General features: G+C 40.7%; 1 long non-coding RNA gene across 1 annotated transcript; it reads right to left on the minus strand.

The window, feature by feature from the left end:
• Window positions 1-2,095: 2,095 nt before the first annotated feature.
• On the minus strand, window positions 2,096-2,940 carry LOC148905652 (uncharacterized). Its single transcript, XR_016121650.1, has 2 exons — window positions 2,893-2,940; window positions 2,096-2,286 (listed from the first exon to the last, which is right to left on the minus strand). It is a non-coding gene; the product is annotated as an uncharacterized LOC148905652 (long non-coding RNA).
• Window positions 2,941-20,403: the final 17,463 nt, after the last annotated feature.

Here is a 20,403-nt window from a genome sequence, read left to right on the forward strand (position 1 = left end):
CTTTTTTGAATTTCTATTTGCAGAAAAGAAATTTTTTCAAGGGCAATTTTTTTCCTATTCAGGTGCGATATACTCCTGCTTAACGTGTAAGGGATTATCCTCGTGATTAAGGAATATAAGGAATACACCTAATTCATGCGTGATACATTTCTACCTATAAAACGGATACTCCTAAGCTTTCCTAGATCAGGTGTGATGTACTCATGGTTAAGGTATAAGAGATACTCAAAGATCAGAAAAAGGATACATCCTATTTCAGGTAAGCTTTCCTAGATCAGGTGTGATGTACTCATGGTTAAGGTATAAGAGATACTCAAAGATCAGAAGAAGGATAATCCTAGTTCGGGCAAGCTTTCCTAGATCAGGTGTGATGTACTCATGGTTAAGGTATAAGAGATACTCAAAGATCAGAAGAAGGATACATCCTATTTCAGGTAAGCTTTCCTAGATCAGGTGTGATGTACTCATGGTTAAGGTATAAGAGATACTCAAAGATCAGAAGAAGGATACATCCTATTTCAGGTAAGCTTTCCTAGATCAGGTGTGATGTACTCATGGTTAAGGTATAAGAGATACTCAAAGATCAGAAGAAGGATAATCCTAGTTCAGGTAAGCTTTCCTAGATTAGGTGTGATGTACTCATGGTTAAGGTATAAGAGATACTCAAAGATCAGAAGAAGGATACATCCTATTTCAGGTAAGCTTTCCTAGATCAGGTGTGATGTACTCATGGTTAAGGTATAAGAGATACTCAAAGATCAGAAGAAGGATACATCCTATTTCAGGTAAGCTTTCCTAGATCAGGTGTGATGTACTCATGGTTAAGGTATAAGAGATACTCAAAGATCAGAAGAAGGATACATCCTATTTCAGGTAAGCTTTCCTAGATCAGGTGTGATGTACTCATGGTTAAGGTATAAGAGATACTCAAAGATCAGAAGAAGGATACATCCTATTTCAGGTAAGCTTTCCTAGATCAGGTGTGTGATGTACTCATGGTTTAAGGTATAAGAGATACTCAAAGATCAGAAGAAGGATACATCCTATTTCAGGTAACCTCTCCTAGATCAGGTGTGATGTACTCATGGTTAAGGTATAAGAGATACTCAAGGATCAGAAGAAGGATAATCCTAATTCAGGTAAGCTTTCCTAGATCAGGTGTGATGTACTCATGGTTAAGGTATAAGAGATACTCAAAGATCAGAAGAAGGATACATCCTATTTCAGGTAAGCTGAAAATTAGTGAAAAGGAATCGCAAAAATCTCTAAATAGTAGGTTTGCAAAAGCAACAATTTAGTTTGAATTAAAACAATTTAGTTTTTTACTCGTTTATTATTATTATTTTCTTGAATTTGTTTGTTTGTTTTTTTGGGTTTTTTTTGTTTTTGTTTTTTGTTTTGTTTTTGTTTTTATTTTTTGTTTTCTGTTTTTTGAAAGGGCATTCAAATTTTATAAGATAAGATAAGTATTTAGATATTGTTTCATAGCTTTTAGTATTAGGTGTTATTTTACAATGTTTAGATATTATATAGATTGATTATATGTATGAATGCCACTAGTTGATCAGTTATCTTTATGTACTGTTGAGTGTTACCCTCTCTAAATAAAGATTATTTTATTGCATTGTATTGTGAAAGCCCGGGGGGGGGGGGGGGATACACCCCTATATTTGCTATACGGGTATGTGCCGCCCTATAGGGTATGGTTTTTCGGCTTTTGGGTCTGGGGTAGGGTATCATTTTTGGACGTTTTGTCTGGAATAGGGTATCATTTTAGTCCGGGATAGGGTTAACGATTTGGTCGTTTTTGTCTGGCGAATAGGCTACGCTTTCTGCCGACACAAAAACAATAAAAACGTTAGTAAATATTGATTGCAATCGATTGTAAAACCGTATTTTCCGTCTTTTAGTCTGGGATAGGGTGTACAATTCTTAGTTTTAGTCTAGGGTAGGGTATGTAAAATCAAAATTTTAGGTCTGGGATAGGGTCAGGGTTTTGAGGTCCTGGCGGCACACCCCTACCCAAGTTGGGGTGGTAGTACCCCCCCCCGGGTGTGAAAGGTAAAGAGAAATGTAGGAAAACGATGAAAACGTGTTCACGTTTGCGGTTTACTGCGGAACCTGTTCTTGATTGGCTTTAGCTTTACATCTTGCCTTATCACCTGAGACATGTTTCCTTCAGTTGATAACAGGCAAGTCTTTTTTCTCCGACATAAATGAACGGAATGCCATCAAAAGGAATATTTGCTGCTGACTACTGCTTTCCTTCTTCCGCCACCGGGAATCCTGATGAAAATTTAAGGCAATCATAAGCAAATTTCCCAAAAATACGGCAGTAAACGTAGGAGATATAGGGCGACAAAAGGCATTCTAAGACGTTCTAAGTAAAAATGAAATGGTGCATACTCATATACACTCGATTGCAGAAACGTTGTAGTATACATTTATACATTTATACAAATACCTAATGAGATGCATATTGCAATTTTACTTTTTTAACCCTCAAAACCAATTGATTTATAATCTGTAGGATGTAAAACACAAGAATAAAATATTTTAACGATCATTGAATGAAATAAATAAAGCGAGTTTTCTGTTTTGCATATTATTAAGTATATAGAATAAAATAGAAATTTGTATAAATGTATACTACAACGTTTCTGCAATCGAGTGTATATATATATATATATATATATATATATGAGCTACATAGCTTGTGTGGCATCGTACTGCTTTATGCGAGAAACACGGACACTCGTGATGAACTCAAACTTGGTTGGTGATTCATATACACTTCAATAACAGCTCATCTACGGTTCTGAAACATTTACAATCACTTTACAATACATTCGCTACAAACATAAGGAAATTAGACGTTGATTCTCTACATACCTCGTGGTAAATTCTCCAAACACAATCTGAACGATGCCCAGAATGAAATATGCATACAGTGGTATACCGCTGACCGTGAATAGGTACACGGATCTCACACTTAAGAAACGGGTCCATATCATGTTCTTTATCATGATATGTGCGGAAAAAGGAACCAATTATCGGTTCCCTATATCATGAGCCTTTTACTCATAAAAATATGAATTCATTGCATTTTAGAGTATGTTAAATTATTGACCAGTATCATTTAGGTGATTTATATATCGAATATGCGGATAACATCGAAGTTTTTGCAAATTATCGTTGAAGATTTTCAGTATGATACAAAATGCGCACATTTTCTTGTATACATATACCTGTATTTCTATTTCTAAAAACTATTAAATGCGTATATAATGGGGTTTACGCTAAACCATATTCTAAGTCAGTCAGTTAGTCAGCATCGTTAAAAATCATATCTAGAGACCTTTATTAGCGATACACATGAGCCTGATACAAATTCAAGGTCATAAATAAATTCAAACTAGCAGTGGATAATTTAAACCATATCTTAGTGAAATGATACGAAAGAATTCGTGCTTTCATGATGGAAATTAATACATAAATAACTTTATAATCTCTATATACCTTTTGTGCAAGATACTACTGAATAAGTACATCGTTTCGAATACATCTGACAAACACGAGTGTGGGCATGAAATATCTCTGAGTTGAACGGTAAGTAGATGTTAGTCAGCTAAGTATCTCAAACATTTATCACAGGCTGTTTGCTCTTATTTTTGAATGTTTGAAAAATGATTCAGTACAGCATTTTAATTATATATCAAAATTCAATAACCTAAAAAAATTATAATTTCCGTGGATCAAATATTTATCGAAGTATCTAGATACCAGGCACCCGGGAACCAATACCCGGGAGTTTTTGATTTTTGAAAAAAAAAAAAATCAAATAAACAGATCGGTAAGAGCATGATACCAAATGCACTCATTTCTTGACCCTCTTGTATCACACTCCCAAGATTCACTTCTCCATTCCCATAACGGTGATGAATGCATTCGTAAGCGGGCTCAAAACCTACCACTCTCTTGTACTCCATCACCAGCTATATTCCAATCCCATACATTGGTTGAATTTCGTCGGTACGAGCATGATACCAAATGCACTCATTTCTTGACCCTCTTGTATCACACTCCCAAGATTCACTTCTCCATTCCCATAACGGTGATGAATGCATTCGTTAGCGGGCTCAAAACCTACCACTCTCTTGTACTCCATCACCAGCTATATTCCAATCCCATACATTGGTTGAATGTCGTCGGTAAGAGCATGATACCAAATGCACTCATTTCTTGACCCTCTTGTATCACACTCAGCTACACTCTCAAGATTCATTCCCCCTTCCCATAACAGTAATGAATGCATTCATGACCAACCACTCTCTTGTACTCGATCGTCAGCTGTATTCCAATCCTACGAGCGCGGCTACCTCTGGAAGTGGTGGTAGGGAGCGCAAGTTTGGAAAATATAAGAGACTAGGAGAAAAAGTGGGAGAAGGATTGGATCGGAAAATATGAGATACTAGTACCCATATGTCATATATATCACATGTGAGTAGCGTCTATTCGATTATTAGTCTTGCCCATTATTCTAAATTCCAGTACATTACAATTAAATCTATAAGTTAGTTTATAGATACACTTGATTGCAGAAACGTTGAAGTATACATTTATACAATTATCTAATGAGATGCATAATGCAAAATAACCATTTTCAACGCTTAAAACCAACTGATTTATAATCATTAGACATGAAAAAATATTTTGACAGTCATTGAATGAAACAAACAATAAATAAAGCGATTTTTCTGTTTTGCATATCATTAAATATACTGAATAAATTAGATATTTGTATAAATGTATACTGCAACGTTTCTGTAATCGAGTGTAAATTTGTATCTCCGCACGCCCTTGTAATATCCTCTATTTACATGACAATCTTCTTAGACTACATTCACGAATCCTTAGCCGGTAGAGCAGAGCATTGGTTGTGCTGTTTTTGCTTACAACGTCAGGACAAATACTTTTTCCAGCACTCTTTTTTTACAATGTCTTTTCTTTTCTTTAATGACCATGACGTAACATAAGGGATCATTTAATATACAGCATTGCACTCGTTCTGGAATACAGTAACATATTGGGAATATAAACCTTCGTATCTCAAAGACCCGACATTCAAATGACGAATTATTTTCACAATCAACTATTCACTATTTAAAGAATCAATTCTGAAAATATTGTGTAAAGGCTTATAAGCACTTTAAGACCCTGGTCCTCTTGGGTGGAAGCAGATTGAAAAGAGGGTGATTAGGCCGAATTACTTTATCCCATAATCTTAAATCTGATTTTTCAATTATGTCTTTCACTGGAACCGTATTCTTAATATAACCAAACTTAAAATCCCTATTCTGCAAAATATCTATTTTATATAAATATTTAGAGTAGCTAGAGTACAAACACTATAAGTGTGTAACATAAATACCACTAAATACTGCTAAATTATGCTAATCCTATTATTTTCTATTGTTTAATTAGCATTATTTACTACTAAATACTGCAAAGTGTTGCACACTTTTAGTGTTTGTACTCTAGAACAGCCCCAAACTGAACTGGCATATAGGTGAATAGAGACATAATGATAGATTGGAAAAGGTGATGGAGGCAGTCCAAACTATAACCATATTTCTTACAAATCCTTAGTATATACATTCTCTTCCCTGCCTTTTTAGTAATATATACAGTATGAGTGGCCGTGTTGTATCAGATATACAACCACGAGGCGTAGCCGAGTGATTGTATATCTGATACAACAAGGCCACTCATACTGTATATGACTTATCAAACATCTAGGTTAGTTCCTTTGTGTTTCACTAAAATTTTCAAAATTAAAGTGAGTTTGGCCAAGAAAATCCAACTTAAAGTTTATGCAAATGAACACAGTTTTGTATCAGATTTACAACACTCTTCACGGTCGTGATTTCTGTTGTGTTTTCCTCATGAATTATTAATGAGTTAGATAAAGTAAGTTATCAAATGAACACCCAAAAGTTTAATGTGTTACTTGTTCAATACCCTGTATGGAATTAGGAATAGGTGCCACAGCTTTGCCCTTGACAACAAGTTCTTTAGTCTTAGATAAATTAATATCCATTAAATTATCCTGAGCCAACTTCTTAATGGAGTCTACCTCTTGGATAGAACAATCATTATTACCAATCCTAAAGGCACTTAAAGTTAAATCATCTGTGTATTTAACCAAAATAGAGTTAGAATTATTAATAGGTTTGATGTCATTCAGCATAACTGAAAAGAGCACAGGACCCAAAATTGTTCCTTGTGGAACACATTTATTTATAGATACAAAAGGAGTAAATATACCATCACTAATGACTCTCTGTTGTCTATGAGTAAGAAAATCCACTACCCAGTTTAATATATATGGGCTAATAGGCAATTGTCTAAACTTATTCAGTAAGATAAAGTGATTCACTGAATCAAAGGCTTGCGAGAAATCAAAGGCAAAGACCCTTACACTATCAGCCATTCCATCCAACCTTTTCATCCACATATGTTGGCACTGCAATAGTGCCAATGTGGTATTACAACCTTGTTTATAAGCAAACTATTTCTATTTCTATGATTGGTCTAATCTCTAAGTTATAAATTATACGTTCAAAGAGTCTGATAATAATGTCAGTCAAAGATATTGGATGCCGTTGATTGATAGTCTGAAGTGGAGATTCTTTAGGTGTAGGAGTTATGCTAGCAACTTTCCATGTCAGTGGGACTGATTGAGCTTCAATAGATAGGTTGAATAAGTGAGTAATAACTGGAGCCAGTTCTAGTGCAAATTCTTTCCAGAACCAGTACTGAATAAAAACCGGACCTGAGGCTGTTTTTTAACACTTGATAGGAACTTGAATGTGGTAGATTCATCAACAGGCATTCTTGTATGTTCCGTAATTTCCAATAAAATAGGAGTTTTATATTTAGTATCTGTGTTAATTCCTTGAAAAAAAGTATTTATATCTTCCAGACAGAAGATTGAACTAAGTGGGACATCCTTTGCCTCTCTACCAGTGGTAGTGTTTACTGTCTTCCACCACTGCTTAGTAGTGAATCCATGCTTCTCATTTTTGCTTTTGACGGAGTTGATCTAATCTGATTTTCAATTATCAGTTCACTTATCCTTGGCAGAGGTGAGTTTGCTTCAACAATCATACCTTTCTGGGAAAAACCTTTGTCTTTACTTTAACAGATACTTTACAAGAGGTGTAATAAATACATGATCATTCGATGACATCTTAGCCCTTTTCATGGGCAAACAGATTTCAATCGCAGGGCATACTACAGAATAAAAATGAGAAACTGCATTGTTTAAGTCTCTTCCAAATAGCTCACTCCTCCAGTCAATTCCTTTCAGGAACTCAATCATTGCTAGTTTGCAGTGTGGACGAGTATCCCGAAATTCAACCCATTTTCTTGTGGCTTTGGTCTTTTTTTTGGGATGAACCACCACACACTTGTGATCAGTGTTAATCGATCAGGCTATGCATCTTACAGATCCAAAGTCTAGTGGTGCATTAGTTAGGAAAACTTCCAGAATTATGCTGCCACTAGTTGGTTTCTTGACGAGTTGAGAACCACCTCCAATCCTTTCTTTTCTGTCTTTAGTTATAAGATTAAAACCACGTGGAGAGACCAGGTTCTTATCAAAACGGTCATGTAGCCACGTCTCGGACATAAAACAAAGATCTATTTGGTGACTGGATAGATCTCCTTGAAGAGCTTGAACAGCTCCAGGTTCATTGTCTCCTTCGGTGTCATTGCCTTTAGTTACTATTATTGGCTTTCTTTTCTGGCAGAAAGCCGAAAAGTTTGTTTCGTGTGCCTTTTACGAGGCCTTGAAAGTAAACTACTTCTAGAAAGAGGTAAACTGCTTCTATCTAAGTTCCAATTTCTATAAAGTTCTTATACAAGACACAAGTATCCAGGTATCCAAGACAAGCTTCGACGTATAACAGCTGACAGTAAATAATGAAGGCTCATGATATAGGGACCCGATAATTGGTCCCTTTTTCCGCACATATCATGAGAAAGAACATGATATGGACCACTTTCGTACCTCGATATAAGGAACCGATAATTGGTCCCTTTTTCCGCACATATCATGAGAAAGAACATGATATGGACCTTTTTTCTACCTCGATATAAGGAACCGATAATTGGTCCCTTTTTCCGCACATATCATGAGAAAGAACATGATATGGACCACTTTTATACCTCCCAAAATAATCGCCGAATAAGATGGCTGTAATTTTCAAGCTGGCCCGATTCTGACCTCTTGATGCTATATTTTAAAGGTATTTTGAGTCTGAAAGCTACTGGAAATAAGTACCAGGTACATATAAGTTTATTTGAGTTTTGATTTTGTTTTAAAGACTAATAAAATGATGAATTAAATTTTTAAAGCGCGTGCATTTTTGACCTTCGCTTGAAATCAACTTCAACTTCTAGCTCACTAGTAAATGAAAATTTTCTTTTAGAAAATGTTTATTGATTTCAAAACATAGATAAACTAAGAAAACTATAAAGAGTCAAGCAATTCTGAGAGAAGTCCTGAGCAAAGATTATAGCCTATCTTTTACCGTTTAAATGAAGCTTTATTTAGCGACTTTTCTAGCCTAGCAGAACGTAATCTCTTTTGGAAAACGTGCTTGTTGACCCATCTTCCACCATATATTTGCTAAGATCCGGAATAATAATAATAATAATGATGATGATGATGATGATGATAATAATAATACATTTGTAAAGCGCTTGTTTAGGAATTTGGATATTATGTATGATTTTTATATTCTGAAATTTTATATTCGAAATGATTGTCGCTGTGTATTAGTAGCTCTGCTATCTGGTAACTTATTTTCTTTTTGCCTTTAGGATCTTTAGCACACTGAGCAACTAATCTTTCAGGTATCCTGGTTTACCCTGCCATCAGGGTCTAGCTATACCTATAAATGTTGTCTGATCTGACAGTTAATTCTATATTTTTGGATGCTGACTTTTAAAAGCAATGTGTTTTGAAATTTCTTTCTTTCCTTCCTTCCTTCCTTCCTTCCTTCCTTCCTTCCTTCCTTCCTTCCTTCCTTCCTTCCTTCCTTCTTTCTTTCTTTCTTTCTTTCTTTCTTTCTTTCTTTCTTTCTTTCTTTCTTTTAATGGTATTCAGGAAATTTTGGGTTGTTATATTAATATCTGCATCCATTAAGTCATGCATTCCATTCAACATTTCCTAATTGATTAAAATGGGTAGAATTCGTATCGTATAGATATGATCGATAAGCATTGTGTAATGCAAGGTTATTCTAGTTGGTTTTGTAATTGTAGGATAGAAACTATTATTGCATTACTGGTGTATTTTTCTCCTGCAAATTATCTATAATTCATATAAGATTTATATAAAGAAAAATGTAGTAATTTCTTTTTCTACTGTATTTTTTTAATATTTGATAATATCATTAGATACAGCTATACTACTTAGCAGCAGTAAGGGGGACTCGCGAATCGCCGGCATTGCCAAAAATCACAAATCGAAAAACACCAGGGGGGGGGGGGGTGGGGTTTTTGGAGCAGTGACGAGGCCCTACAGGGGGTCTTGCGCGATCGGGTGGCAGCGCGAAAAGTCCCTTACTGCTGCTCTGTTGGGTACTGCAAACGGAGGTTAAAATATTCCTTAGATATAGATGGACGCCATCAAGAGCATACGAAACAAAACTGTGCGTAAGCTAAGAACTCAGGTGTTGGATCGCCTGGACGCCGACTTTGCCTTCACAACATTTATGTAGGGAGATACAGATGAGACGATGAACGAAGAAAGAGCAGAAAGAATTATCGACATGATGCCCGAAGGTAACTACCGTTTGGAGTTGACGTTTATAAAGTATTTAGACGGCGAGTGGATAATCGAAAAGGGCCGTAATCCTATTCGGGCGTCAGGTAAGCAAAACCTGTTTGTCTTAAGTGAAAATACGCGCCCGGGAGCGTTAGTAGGCATTGACATGATGTTTTACGAGGTCGCTTACCCAGTTACTGTGGTCATTTACGGTGCGTACGAGATTAAGAAGCCCGACGTTAAGAAGCTCAAACCAATGCGACATCCAGGTAACTGTGTTGCGAAGTTAGTAAGAGAGTTCTTTGAGGACTCCACCCGTGGTAGTAAGTTAACTTTAAAGAGAAGAGAAGCCATCAGGAAATGGGAAAAAGACACACATAAGGCCGGAGCCACCATAGACAACATCAAGAAGTTAGAGACTGCCTTAGAACGCCGCATACACGTAAAAGATATCACTGACGGGTTCATTTACCCAGGTACGCACAAATACGGAGGTAGAGGTGCCCCCATAATCATCTACCAACACAATGGACACGCTTGGCGAGAACTTAGGTTCCCCAAAAAGAAGGAAACTAAGGTCTATAAAGCTTCTCCGTTGATGGAATTAGTCCACGAAAACTCCGTTTGGTTGATGGATTCGGAAGGAAGTCAGTTTATGACGCAGGATGGTACTCTTTACCGCCCCGAAATTGAACACCAACGCATTCAAAGTGCCTGTGAAACCTTAGGGGAAGACTTCTCAGACGAGGTCCTTAGCTCTCGTAGTTTGGACTTCTTAGCCGCAAAGAAGAGGAACGGATGGAAGTCCACGCCTAAGGAATTCGCCGACATAGCCAAAGCCTGTGTAGAGCATGGTCATGGAGGTCTGTGGAACATGGAGTATGACGAAAACGAATACGTCTCCTTAGACATGAAACACTGTTACCCCGCAAGTTTTAAAGGATTGGGGGATTGTAAGGAGTATTATGACCGCTACGGACATCCAGACTCACAGTTCTTTCGTGTGTCCTTAGACGGCAGCTATGACGCCCCAGCTACGGGGTTTGTAAGATTAACCTCATGGGAGTTAGCAAAGGGCTTACACCCCATAATTTATGCGTGGTATGGTAAACATTTACAGGAGAAGGAATGGATTCCCGTGCCGTTGTTAAAGTTCTTTGAAGAGCATAAACTTATGACGTACACCGCCCACGAAGCCATATTGTGTCACTCCTCCTTCACAAAATGGTTACCTGAGCATCACCCCACCGCGCGGGTTGTCATAGGAAAGTTCACTCAGGGCGCAAAAGAAGGCGAAAAACATATGCAGCGACGCTTAATAACGGACGAAGGCGAACTAAGCTTCCTCGTAAAGCGCGCACATGATGATGGATCGATGGTATCTGTGGAAAAGTGGAACTACTTCGTAGAAGGTCAAAAAGAACATAAGTGGAATGCACTGTGTTACTACCAAGATCACAGACCGCAATATTACCATTTACGCGCCAGTATGTTAGCATATGCGCACATTAACCTTCTTGCGATGCTGCTACGGTTCGACAAAGAGGACATACCACGTGTAGCCACGGATTCCTTGTACGTAAAGCCCGAAGTGTTAGAAAAGATGCAGGAGTTCTACACCGAAGACGAGTTAGCGGAAAGTGGTCAATGGCGCGTTAAAGACGAAGAGATAAAAGCCTGGAGAGAACGTGTGGAATATCATGGTGGACACACAAAAGGCGCCATTGCCCCCACAGAAGAGCCATTACCGTTAGTTACGGACCCCATTTCCTACCAACGCTTCTCTTACCTTTACGGAACGGGTGGTAGTGGTAAGACCACCAGGGTTTTGGAACTCTTTCCAAAGATAAAGGTGTTAACTCCTACGCATCGTTTGGAAAGGGAATTAACGGAGATGGGTTACGACGCGCAAACCTACCACAGCTTCTTTCGTTGGAATGGCCAAAAGTGGGTACCGGAAGCAGTACACGACATACCTCCGGTAATACTTTGGGACGAAATTTGCACCGTTCCCTTGGAAATACTGCAGGAGTTCGTAGACTTCCTAAAAGGGAAATGCCAGGTGATATTTGCTGGGGATCCATGCCAACCTCCTCCAATAGCCGGAGAAATGCCCCACGAATGGTTAAAAGGAATGGTAGACCACTGTGAAGAAATCAACACCGACTACCGCAGCAAAGACCAAGTACGTAAATTAAAGGCGGAATTAAGGGGCCTTAGCGACGCGGAACAAAACAAGATACTACGTAAGCACATACGAGCGAAGAAATACGAGGACTTCCTTTACACATGGCATCCAAAGGATCTGGTGCTGAGCAGCAAACGCGCAGCACAGTCTCGCATACAAAAGGATTTGCTAAATATACACCGAGAGCGCTTCCCTACGCATCCCGTACCTGTTTGCTACAAACCCCACGATACCCGCATGCAAAAAAGAGACGTCTGGGTACCTGGTACCGACATCCAACTGCAGAACGCAGTAACGCACGATAAAGCCTGGGTGCCCATAGAAAAGTTGGAAAGAATTACCTCCCATCCAGATTGGCGCTTGGGCTATTGCATGACAGTCCACAGCGCGCAAGGGCTTACCATAAAAGAAACCTTATGGATCATAGACCAGCGGCTGTGTTGGAGTAATTTGATATACACCGCCGTAAGCCGCGTAGAATATGCCAAGCAGTTGAAAAGAGCCTGGGGGCCGCAACTGCGTTACGATAAGACGCCAGAAGATATAGCAAAGGAGAACATTGCTAAGAAACTCCTTCGCTACAAAAGACACGACGAAGAAAAAAATATGACGTTCGACCTATGCGTGGACGACGTCTATAAGAAAGGGGCGCGGTGTGCCAAATGTAACATACCTCTACTATGGAGGTTTGACCCAAATGACGATCAGCAGTTCTCCGTGGATCGTATAAATAACAAACGCGGGCATTGCAGAGGCAACGTAAGACTGACATGCCTAGAGTGCAATCGGGCGCGTGGAGCAGCACTACTCTGAGTCTTTGGGGACTATGAGCAGCTCTTCCTTGACAAATCCACGACTTGGGCCATCTAGGTAATACAACACGGGTTGCCCTTCCTTGGTGACGGACTTTGAAATCTCATACGTTTCCAGGGACCAGTTAGGATCCGTTGCTCTCTTACTGCCACCTTCGAGTTCCCCCGGCTGATAGAGGTATCTGACCACTATGTCGCGGGGGAGCTTTTTTTCCTTCAGTCCGACCGCCCTCGAACTTCTGACGTAGGACTTGTGTTCCACGTGTTTCTTTTTTATGGCGTCCCTGGGTTTCATTCCCGTAGCCCTGGCCGCCTCGTTGTTCAAAGCCGCGACGACCTGGGGGAGCCTCTGAGTCCATTCCCTGTTGCGTTTGGAGGGATCTTCCAGCTCTTTCCAATACTGGTATCCAAAGAGACGCTCGGCCAGAGTCTTATTGAATCTTTCGACGATGCTCTGACCCCTGTGGTACTCTGCCTCGGCTCTCCTAATCTTAGTGTCGTGGTCTTTCAGGGTCTTAGTAACCACGCCCATGAACTCTGTCCCCGCATCCACTTGCAGCAGCTTAGGCCATTTCAAAACGCGCTTATAAATCCTACCTAGGGCTTCTGCGACTTCCCCAGAATCCTTGGTGGTTATGGGTTCGGCGTCCTTGTATCTGCTTGCGATATCAACTACGGTCAAAGCGTATCTATAGGTCTTTCTTCTCACCTTATCGTGCGGTAAGAAAAGCAAATCTGCCTGATGAACTTCATTGGGGGTATTTACGGTAAAGCTGGGCCTGGGAATGTACTTGGGCAGGGGAAGATAAACCTGCCAGAGGGTTTGTTTTCTTAGTCAGTTCTTAGCCGTTTCTTCTGATACCCTGGCCGCGGTCGCGAGTTTCTTGATGGCCGACGCTCCTCTCCAATAGCCTTCAGGCCCATAGTAAATCCTTTTGAGTTTGTCCTCAGTTCGACCCATTATATGAATTCCAGGACGAGATTGATATTACGTCCGTTGAAATCCAGTGTCTTTCCGTCCACCTTAATGGTGATGTTTATGCTTTCTACCAAATTAGACAAATCATAGCTTAAAGAAATGGGAGTGTATTCTACCAGGTCAAATGGATTACCCTTAGGTAGGAATTTGGACATAAGAGAAGACTTTTCTCCATCGTTGTAACTATGGACCAAGTCGCAATAGACTTCGTAAGAGGATGCGACTTTCCATTTCACAGGTATGGCTGTGTCGGTAATTGTCTTGCCCGAGGCACATAATAATGACCCCAATGGGTCAGACTTTCCAAAAGTTACTGAATAGTTTGGCATATTATGTTTGAGGGTCATTTCGTGCGGCAATCCTGTGGTGAGCGTATAACCGTGTTTTGCTAATTCCTTGGCAAGGGTGATTGGTGTCTAATGTCCATCGGGCAGCAATACGGCTTGATAATTGCCGCCGCCTTTATGCTCAGTGACCAAGGCATTGACTAACTTATACCAAGAATTGTACAAAGAGCAACTAACCAGCCTAACCTTATGGGCTTTGATGGGGGGATTCAGATAAGTGGTAAAGTTATTCTTGTCGCTTTCCAAAAAGACGATCATATATTTCAGGAAACACAGTTTCCTTCGTTAGAGCAGATACGCCAAAGCTACGCCTCCTGCCAGCCCTGCGACTCCTACGAAGACCAACTCACTATCTTTTTGTTTCTTAGAAGGCTGGTAGTAATTCTTAAAGTCAGGCTTCTTTAACGCCACTGTGGGATGCGCTTGCGCATAAAGTTTGAAGGCGTAGTCTGTGTTTTCGAAGTTCTTATCCGCCTGCATTTTGTCTTGGTAGTTCTTGTCCAACCAATCCCTGTAGGCTTGTCTCTTCTTATTCCAAGCCTCCACGTCCCTTTGATATTTCTCCAGCGCTAAGTCGTGTCTTTTCCTTTCGGCGGCTAAATCTCCGCTTTTGTCGCCTCTGACTAATCTATCCAAATACTGACCACCATAATTAGCCCCTGTAAATGCTAAAGCTGCAATAACTCCGCCTGCGACTAAGCTAACCATTATATGTTAGGCAGGTACTTTTCCTTCCGTAGGTAATCCTTTAGCATGATAGCCCCGCCTACGGCAGCGGTCATTTTAGCAAAATTAGCGAAGCTCTTGCTTGGGTCTTCAGTAAAGTCTTCTTTGAGCACTTTCTTACCCACCCAACCAATACCCGCAACGATGGAAGTAATGATAGCTGTTTCTTCAACAGTTTTCAACAACGCGGTTGACATTATATTACAAAGCGAGAAGGTTATTACTCCATTTCAGGGATTTTGCTTTTTCTAACCTCCACAGGTGCGTGCACGGGCGCGTGATATGTTGGTGGTTCTACCTTTTTCGTAGCCCGCCATTGTAAGTAGAGGCTGCCTGCTGCTATAGCGACTCCTAACGCGCCAATGACGTATCCCGGATTAATAAAGGATCCCTCTTCTTTTTCCTCCACCTTTTCTTCTTTTTTGGCTTTGTTCTTTTTATTCATCTCCGCGAGCTTCTTCCCCGCGGCAACTCTGCCTGGAGATTTAGTCTTGGTAATCTTCTGCTCCTCCTGAGGTTGCTCTGCCTTCGACTCTGGTTCACTCATTTATATCTAAGGACTTGAAGGACTTGATAAGTACTTGAGAATGACTTGGGAATGACTTGACTAAGTACTTGACAATGACTTAAGGACGACTTGACTAAGTACTTGACAATGACTTAAGGACGACTTGACTAAGTACTTGACAATGACTTAAGGACGACTTGACTAAGTACTTGACAACGACTTGACTAAGTACTTGACAACGACTTGACTAAGTACTTGAGGCGACTTGATCAGGTACCTCAGCAAGTGCCGCCTGGAAGACCTTTTCGACTTCTCTGTCCTTCTTGAAGTCCTTCCAAGAGGGCACCAAAGGTGCCCGCAAGTTCCTTCAAGTCGACATGCTGAGCTACGTGCAAAGCCACAGAGGCGACTGCCATTAACTTACCGCACTTCAAAGACAACCACCCGCAGGTTATCTTAAGTTCTTGGGCGATAACATAGTCCTCGCTTATGTCCTTCTGCAGTTGCTCCACGTCGTCTATAGGCAGCGCAAGTCCAAGCAATTTAGTCGCAAGTCGGATAGCGGAGTCTGCTACGGCGTCCGTGGTCTTGCTTGCAAGGGCAGCCTCGTACCTCTTATGGAACTTCTTGACTTCCTCTTCTGACAACTTATTAACCTGCTCATGGGTAAGTTCCTTGCCTATCATTTCTTTACACTTCCCAGAAGACACAAGAATGTTAAGTTGTTCCTTGAGGTTACTTTCATCTAACTGCGTGGGGACTTCATCTAAGAGCTGCTCAATGTCCATATACATTAGGAATCATAGATTCCAACCGTGTAGGGAAACCTCAAAGAGAAGATCATCTTGGAATGTTGGTGCGTCTTTAAATGCCGCATGTATTCATGCAACTGTTCCTTGGATATCTCACCCCCATAGTCGCTGAAGATGGTTTCCAGGTCAGACTTGCTCGGAGTATAAAATACGAAAAGTGAACCTATGTTTTCCCTGAAGGGCTTAGAGACGCTGGTAAGCTGCTGCGAGAGCAACCAAACGCTGATATTGTCGTGTCTACCGCTGAAGGCGAGCTTAACGAGCTCGGAGGTGCGTCTTTTTACGTCGTCCCCGCAGGCAATGTCATCCAGTATGAGTAAAGTCTGCGTATCTTTAGGGAATTGTTTTTGCCAGAACTTAAGATGGCTGGATAACTCGTTAGGGTCTAAGATATCTACGAAGAAGTCGTCATCTTTCGCTCCTATGCCCGTCCAGGTGCGGTTATTCACGTAGGTGGGGCAAAGCAGCACGATGTAGTCGAAGCGGTATCTAAAGGGTCCTAATAGCTGCTCTACCACGAACTGGGTCTTTCCGCAGCCGGTGGGTCCTACTATCAGAGCGTTACAAGGAATATGGTTCGGATCCATTATATATACGATGGACCCAGTGGAAGCAGTGCAAAGAATTGTCGCCGACGCAAAAGATAAAAGAGACACCATAGAAATGCAAAGGGAGGAGATCGATCGGCTGCGGGAGCGCGTGCAGGAATTGTATGATGAAATGTGCAGCCTGAAGCGCGCGGAGAGGTTTGGTGCGCTTTTGACGATGGCCGGTTGGGCAAAAGAAAGCGTGCAGGACTTTATGCGATATCCGCTGTAGAGCTGTTTAAAAGACACTTCAGAATGTTAAAGATAAGGTTGTTATATTGTTAAAGATGTGTGTATGCTGCTTTAAAAGATACCTTAGAATGTTGAGTATAAGGTTGTTATATTGTTAAAGTTGTGTGCGTGTGCTGTTTAAAAGATACCTTAGAATGTTGAGTATAAGGTTGTTATATTGTTAAAGTTGTGTGCGTGTGCTGTTTAAAAGATACCTTAGAATGTTAAAGATAAGGTTGTTATATTGTTAAAGATGTGCTGTTTTCATTAAGAATGGGATTTACACAAACCTTATTCTGAGACATCTCTTAAAATAGTAGTCTTAACAATATGACAACCTTATCTTTAACATTCTAAGGTATCTTTTTTTTTCTTTTAAACAGCATCTTTAACAATATAACAACCTTATCTTTAACATTCTTAGGTGTCTTTTAAGAAACATATGATACATCCTTAACAATTTAACAACCTTATACTCAACATTCTGAGGTATCTCTTAAATGACTCATACGCATATCTTTAACAATTTAACAACCTTATACTCAACATTCTGAGGTGTCTTTTAAACGCAGCTGTATGCTCCCGTAGACCTGTTTTAAAAGATACCTCAGAATGTTAACAATAAAGTTAAAAATACGTTATATTGTGGTTAAGGTACACTTAAGTATAAATGAACTGTTCAATGTGTAAAAAGGTGTTCAGCACCAAGCAAAGACTACAATACCACGTTCGTCGTGGCGTTTGCACAAAGAAACCAATTAGTAAAGTTTGTAAGGATTGTGGTAAAGAATTCAGCACCGTTCAAAAGATGCAACAACATCAGGATAAACGCATTTGTGGGCTTTGTAAGGGCTGTAATAAGGAATTCCCTAACACCTCCGAGCACCTGAAAAGGGGCGTCTGTGAACAAAGCAGACAGTGTAGTTTCTGTAATAAGATACTAAGCAGTCGTCAACGTTTACAGACGCATCGGAAAACACATGAAGTCAACTATCGATTTCTCTTTGGGGCGTATGACCTAGAAGGCGTGGATTGCTACCAATGTGCGGATATGATGAGTCGCTGCCCGCATAAAGAGGATTACTTAAGGAATCGCATTGATTACCATAAGAAGATAGTCCGTACTTTCCCCTCTTTTGAACGCGCCGAAGGCGTTCCGTGGACTAAAAGGGAGTATTGGAGGCAGGAGTGCGATCGTTGTGGTTGCATCAGAGAAGAGGAACATATCTTCAACTGCCTCGACAAATAAACGTCCTTAACAATATAACAACCTTATACTCAACATTCTGAGACCCTTTTAGAATGGGGTTTGCGCAAAGAGTCTCAAACCCCATTCTTATTTTTCTTGTTGTTTGTTAAGTATCATCAAAACCCCTTTTAAAGGTATATGCTAGCCTACTTTGTGGCATTTCTGGGAGGATTCCTAATCACCCTTTCAATATATGGACTGTATTACGTGTGAACTACCAGCCGATTGCATTACGACCCCCAAACCGCGTAAAAAATACACCTGCCTTCTTTGCGGCAGTGCATTTCTCAAAGAATCCTTTGTGGGGCATCGGTGCTCCGCGGATCCTAAAGCGCAGCGGACTTTAGCAGACGCGCTAGTAAGCTGAGGAACGAAGCTTAGCTATGCAGAGGACTCTCAGGCTCATACTTGACTACGTCAAATACCCACCTGCCATCCTTCTTACCATGACTCATAACATGGGTAACGTCCTGCCCTTCGATGGCGTACCTTATCCTATCGGGCGCCCAAAGGGTGTATGTTCTTTTTTTATTCTTTAAGACCAAGCGCAGGCGGTCCAAGTCTTCAAAGACCACATAATTCTTTATCTCCTAGATTTCCCCCACCACCAAATCGCGCCGGTGCGTTTGTATGAACTTTAACTCGTTAAATTTATCCTTGTCCATATATTCTATGAAATATCTTTAAGTGTGTTGCCAAAGTCTCCGAGGTTTTAAAGAGCTTACAGCACCACCTGCAGGGAATTCGTAGGTGTTCAGCATACGCAGTGATCTCCCTGCAGATTTCGTCGTAGTCGCTGCTTACGAGCACCTTATAGCCGTTTTCTTCATACCTCTGTAAGAGTAGTTGCTGATCCTCAGATAACCTGCCGTTGCCTTTCGGGGTCTTTAGCTCTATACAGAAACCGCGGTAATGGGTGTGCGCGTTTAAAATCATTAAGTCGGGTTGACCGCGTTGATATCCTTTCTGCCAGCACTTTATGCGCTTGCCGTCCGAATCCTGCAGTTCACCTAAACCCGGTGTTATGAGCATTTTGGGGTAAAACCTGCGGATGTAGTCCACTACCTTTTTATGCAGGTCAAACTCATTTTCTATTTTGAATACCAACTTGTTTGGACCGTCAAAGCGCTTGTCTATCTCATACTTACCGGTTTTCCTTAGCGTGGGAAGGACGTCACCTAACACCCATTTCCTGAACTTCTTAGCCTCAGCCTTTTCAGATCCGAATATCAATTCGTAAAGACCTTCCTCCGTCAAATACACGGCATTGGGCTGTGCGTTAAGGGTGTCACGCTGAGTTACGCCCTTTAAAGACCTGAGAAGTACCTTATTTTCCTCTGATACGTGATCAGACGCCGCTTTTCTGGAATTTACGTAACCCAACGCCAACGCCACGGACTTCGCTTTAAAGTACAGTTTGTCGCCTTGCACTATGCATTGCAGTTTCGTACCGTTGTTTTCAAATATTTGCAGCATCGTATATCTAAGAAATATTTTAACCTTAATATGCAACACTTTTAAGTTGGTTCATTTCCACGCTCAGTTGCGCGTCAGACACGACAAAGACGTAGCAGTTTATCTTATCGCCGTCGCTCGCGGAGGCGTTCTTGGTGCGTTTGATCTCCAATGTTATGCCATCCTGCGTATTTACTAGACGTAAACCCTGACCATGTAGGTCTTCGTCGTTAATGGTGCGCATGTCAATCCATAACGCGTACTTATCATTAAAGAATTCCTCGGGGCTAATTTGGTCGCCAAACTTACGCTTTGCCTCCCTGTAGACGTCTTCAGGTTTTATTCCCTGGGAGTAAACCTTGTTTGGAACGCCGTTGATATTCACGCCGACGTTAGTAATGTTAGGATTAAAGAACGCTTCGGAGTCGCGCTTGCCGGCTTCGTAGGGTTTGGCAAACACCAACATCAACCCCGTGAGACTTCTTCGGGGGAGGTTAATGCTTTGATTGATAACCTCATCCGTCTTATCCAAGAAGCTGAACGTCTTATACATCACTACGTGGTCGTAAAGGAATGCCTTTCCGGAGCTGTATTCCATGCCAGCGCTGCGTGCCAGCTCTTCGCTGTATACGGTCTCGTACTGCAGCTCTAAGTTGGTAATAGAGTATGGA

This window comes from Actinia tenebrosa, unplaced genomic scaffold (genome assembly GCF_029948245.1).
Source record: "Actinia tenebrosa isolate PJP-AT-01 unplaced genomic scaffold, QUT_ActTen_1.0 PGA_scaffold7__59_contigs__length_16204524, whole genome shotgun sequence".
Taxonomy (NCBI): Eukaryota; Metazoa; Cnidaria; class Anthozoa; order Actiniaria; family Actiniidae; genus Actinia; species Actinia tenebrosa.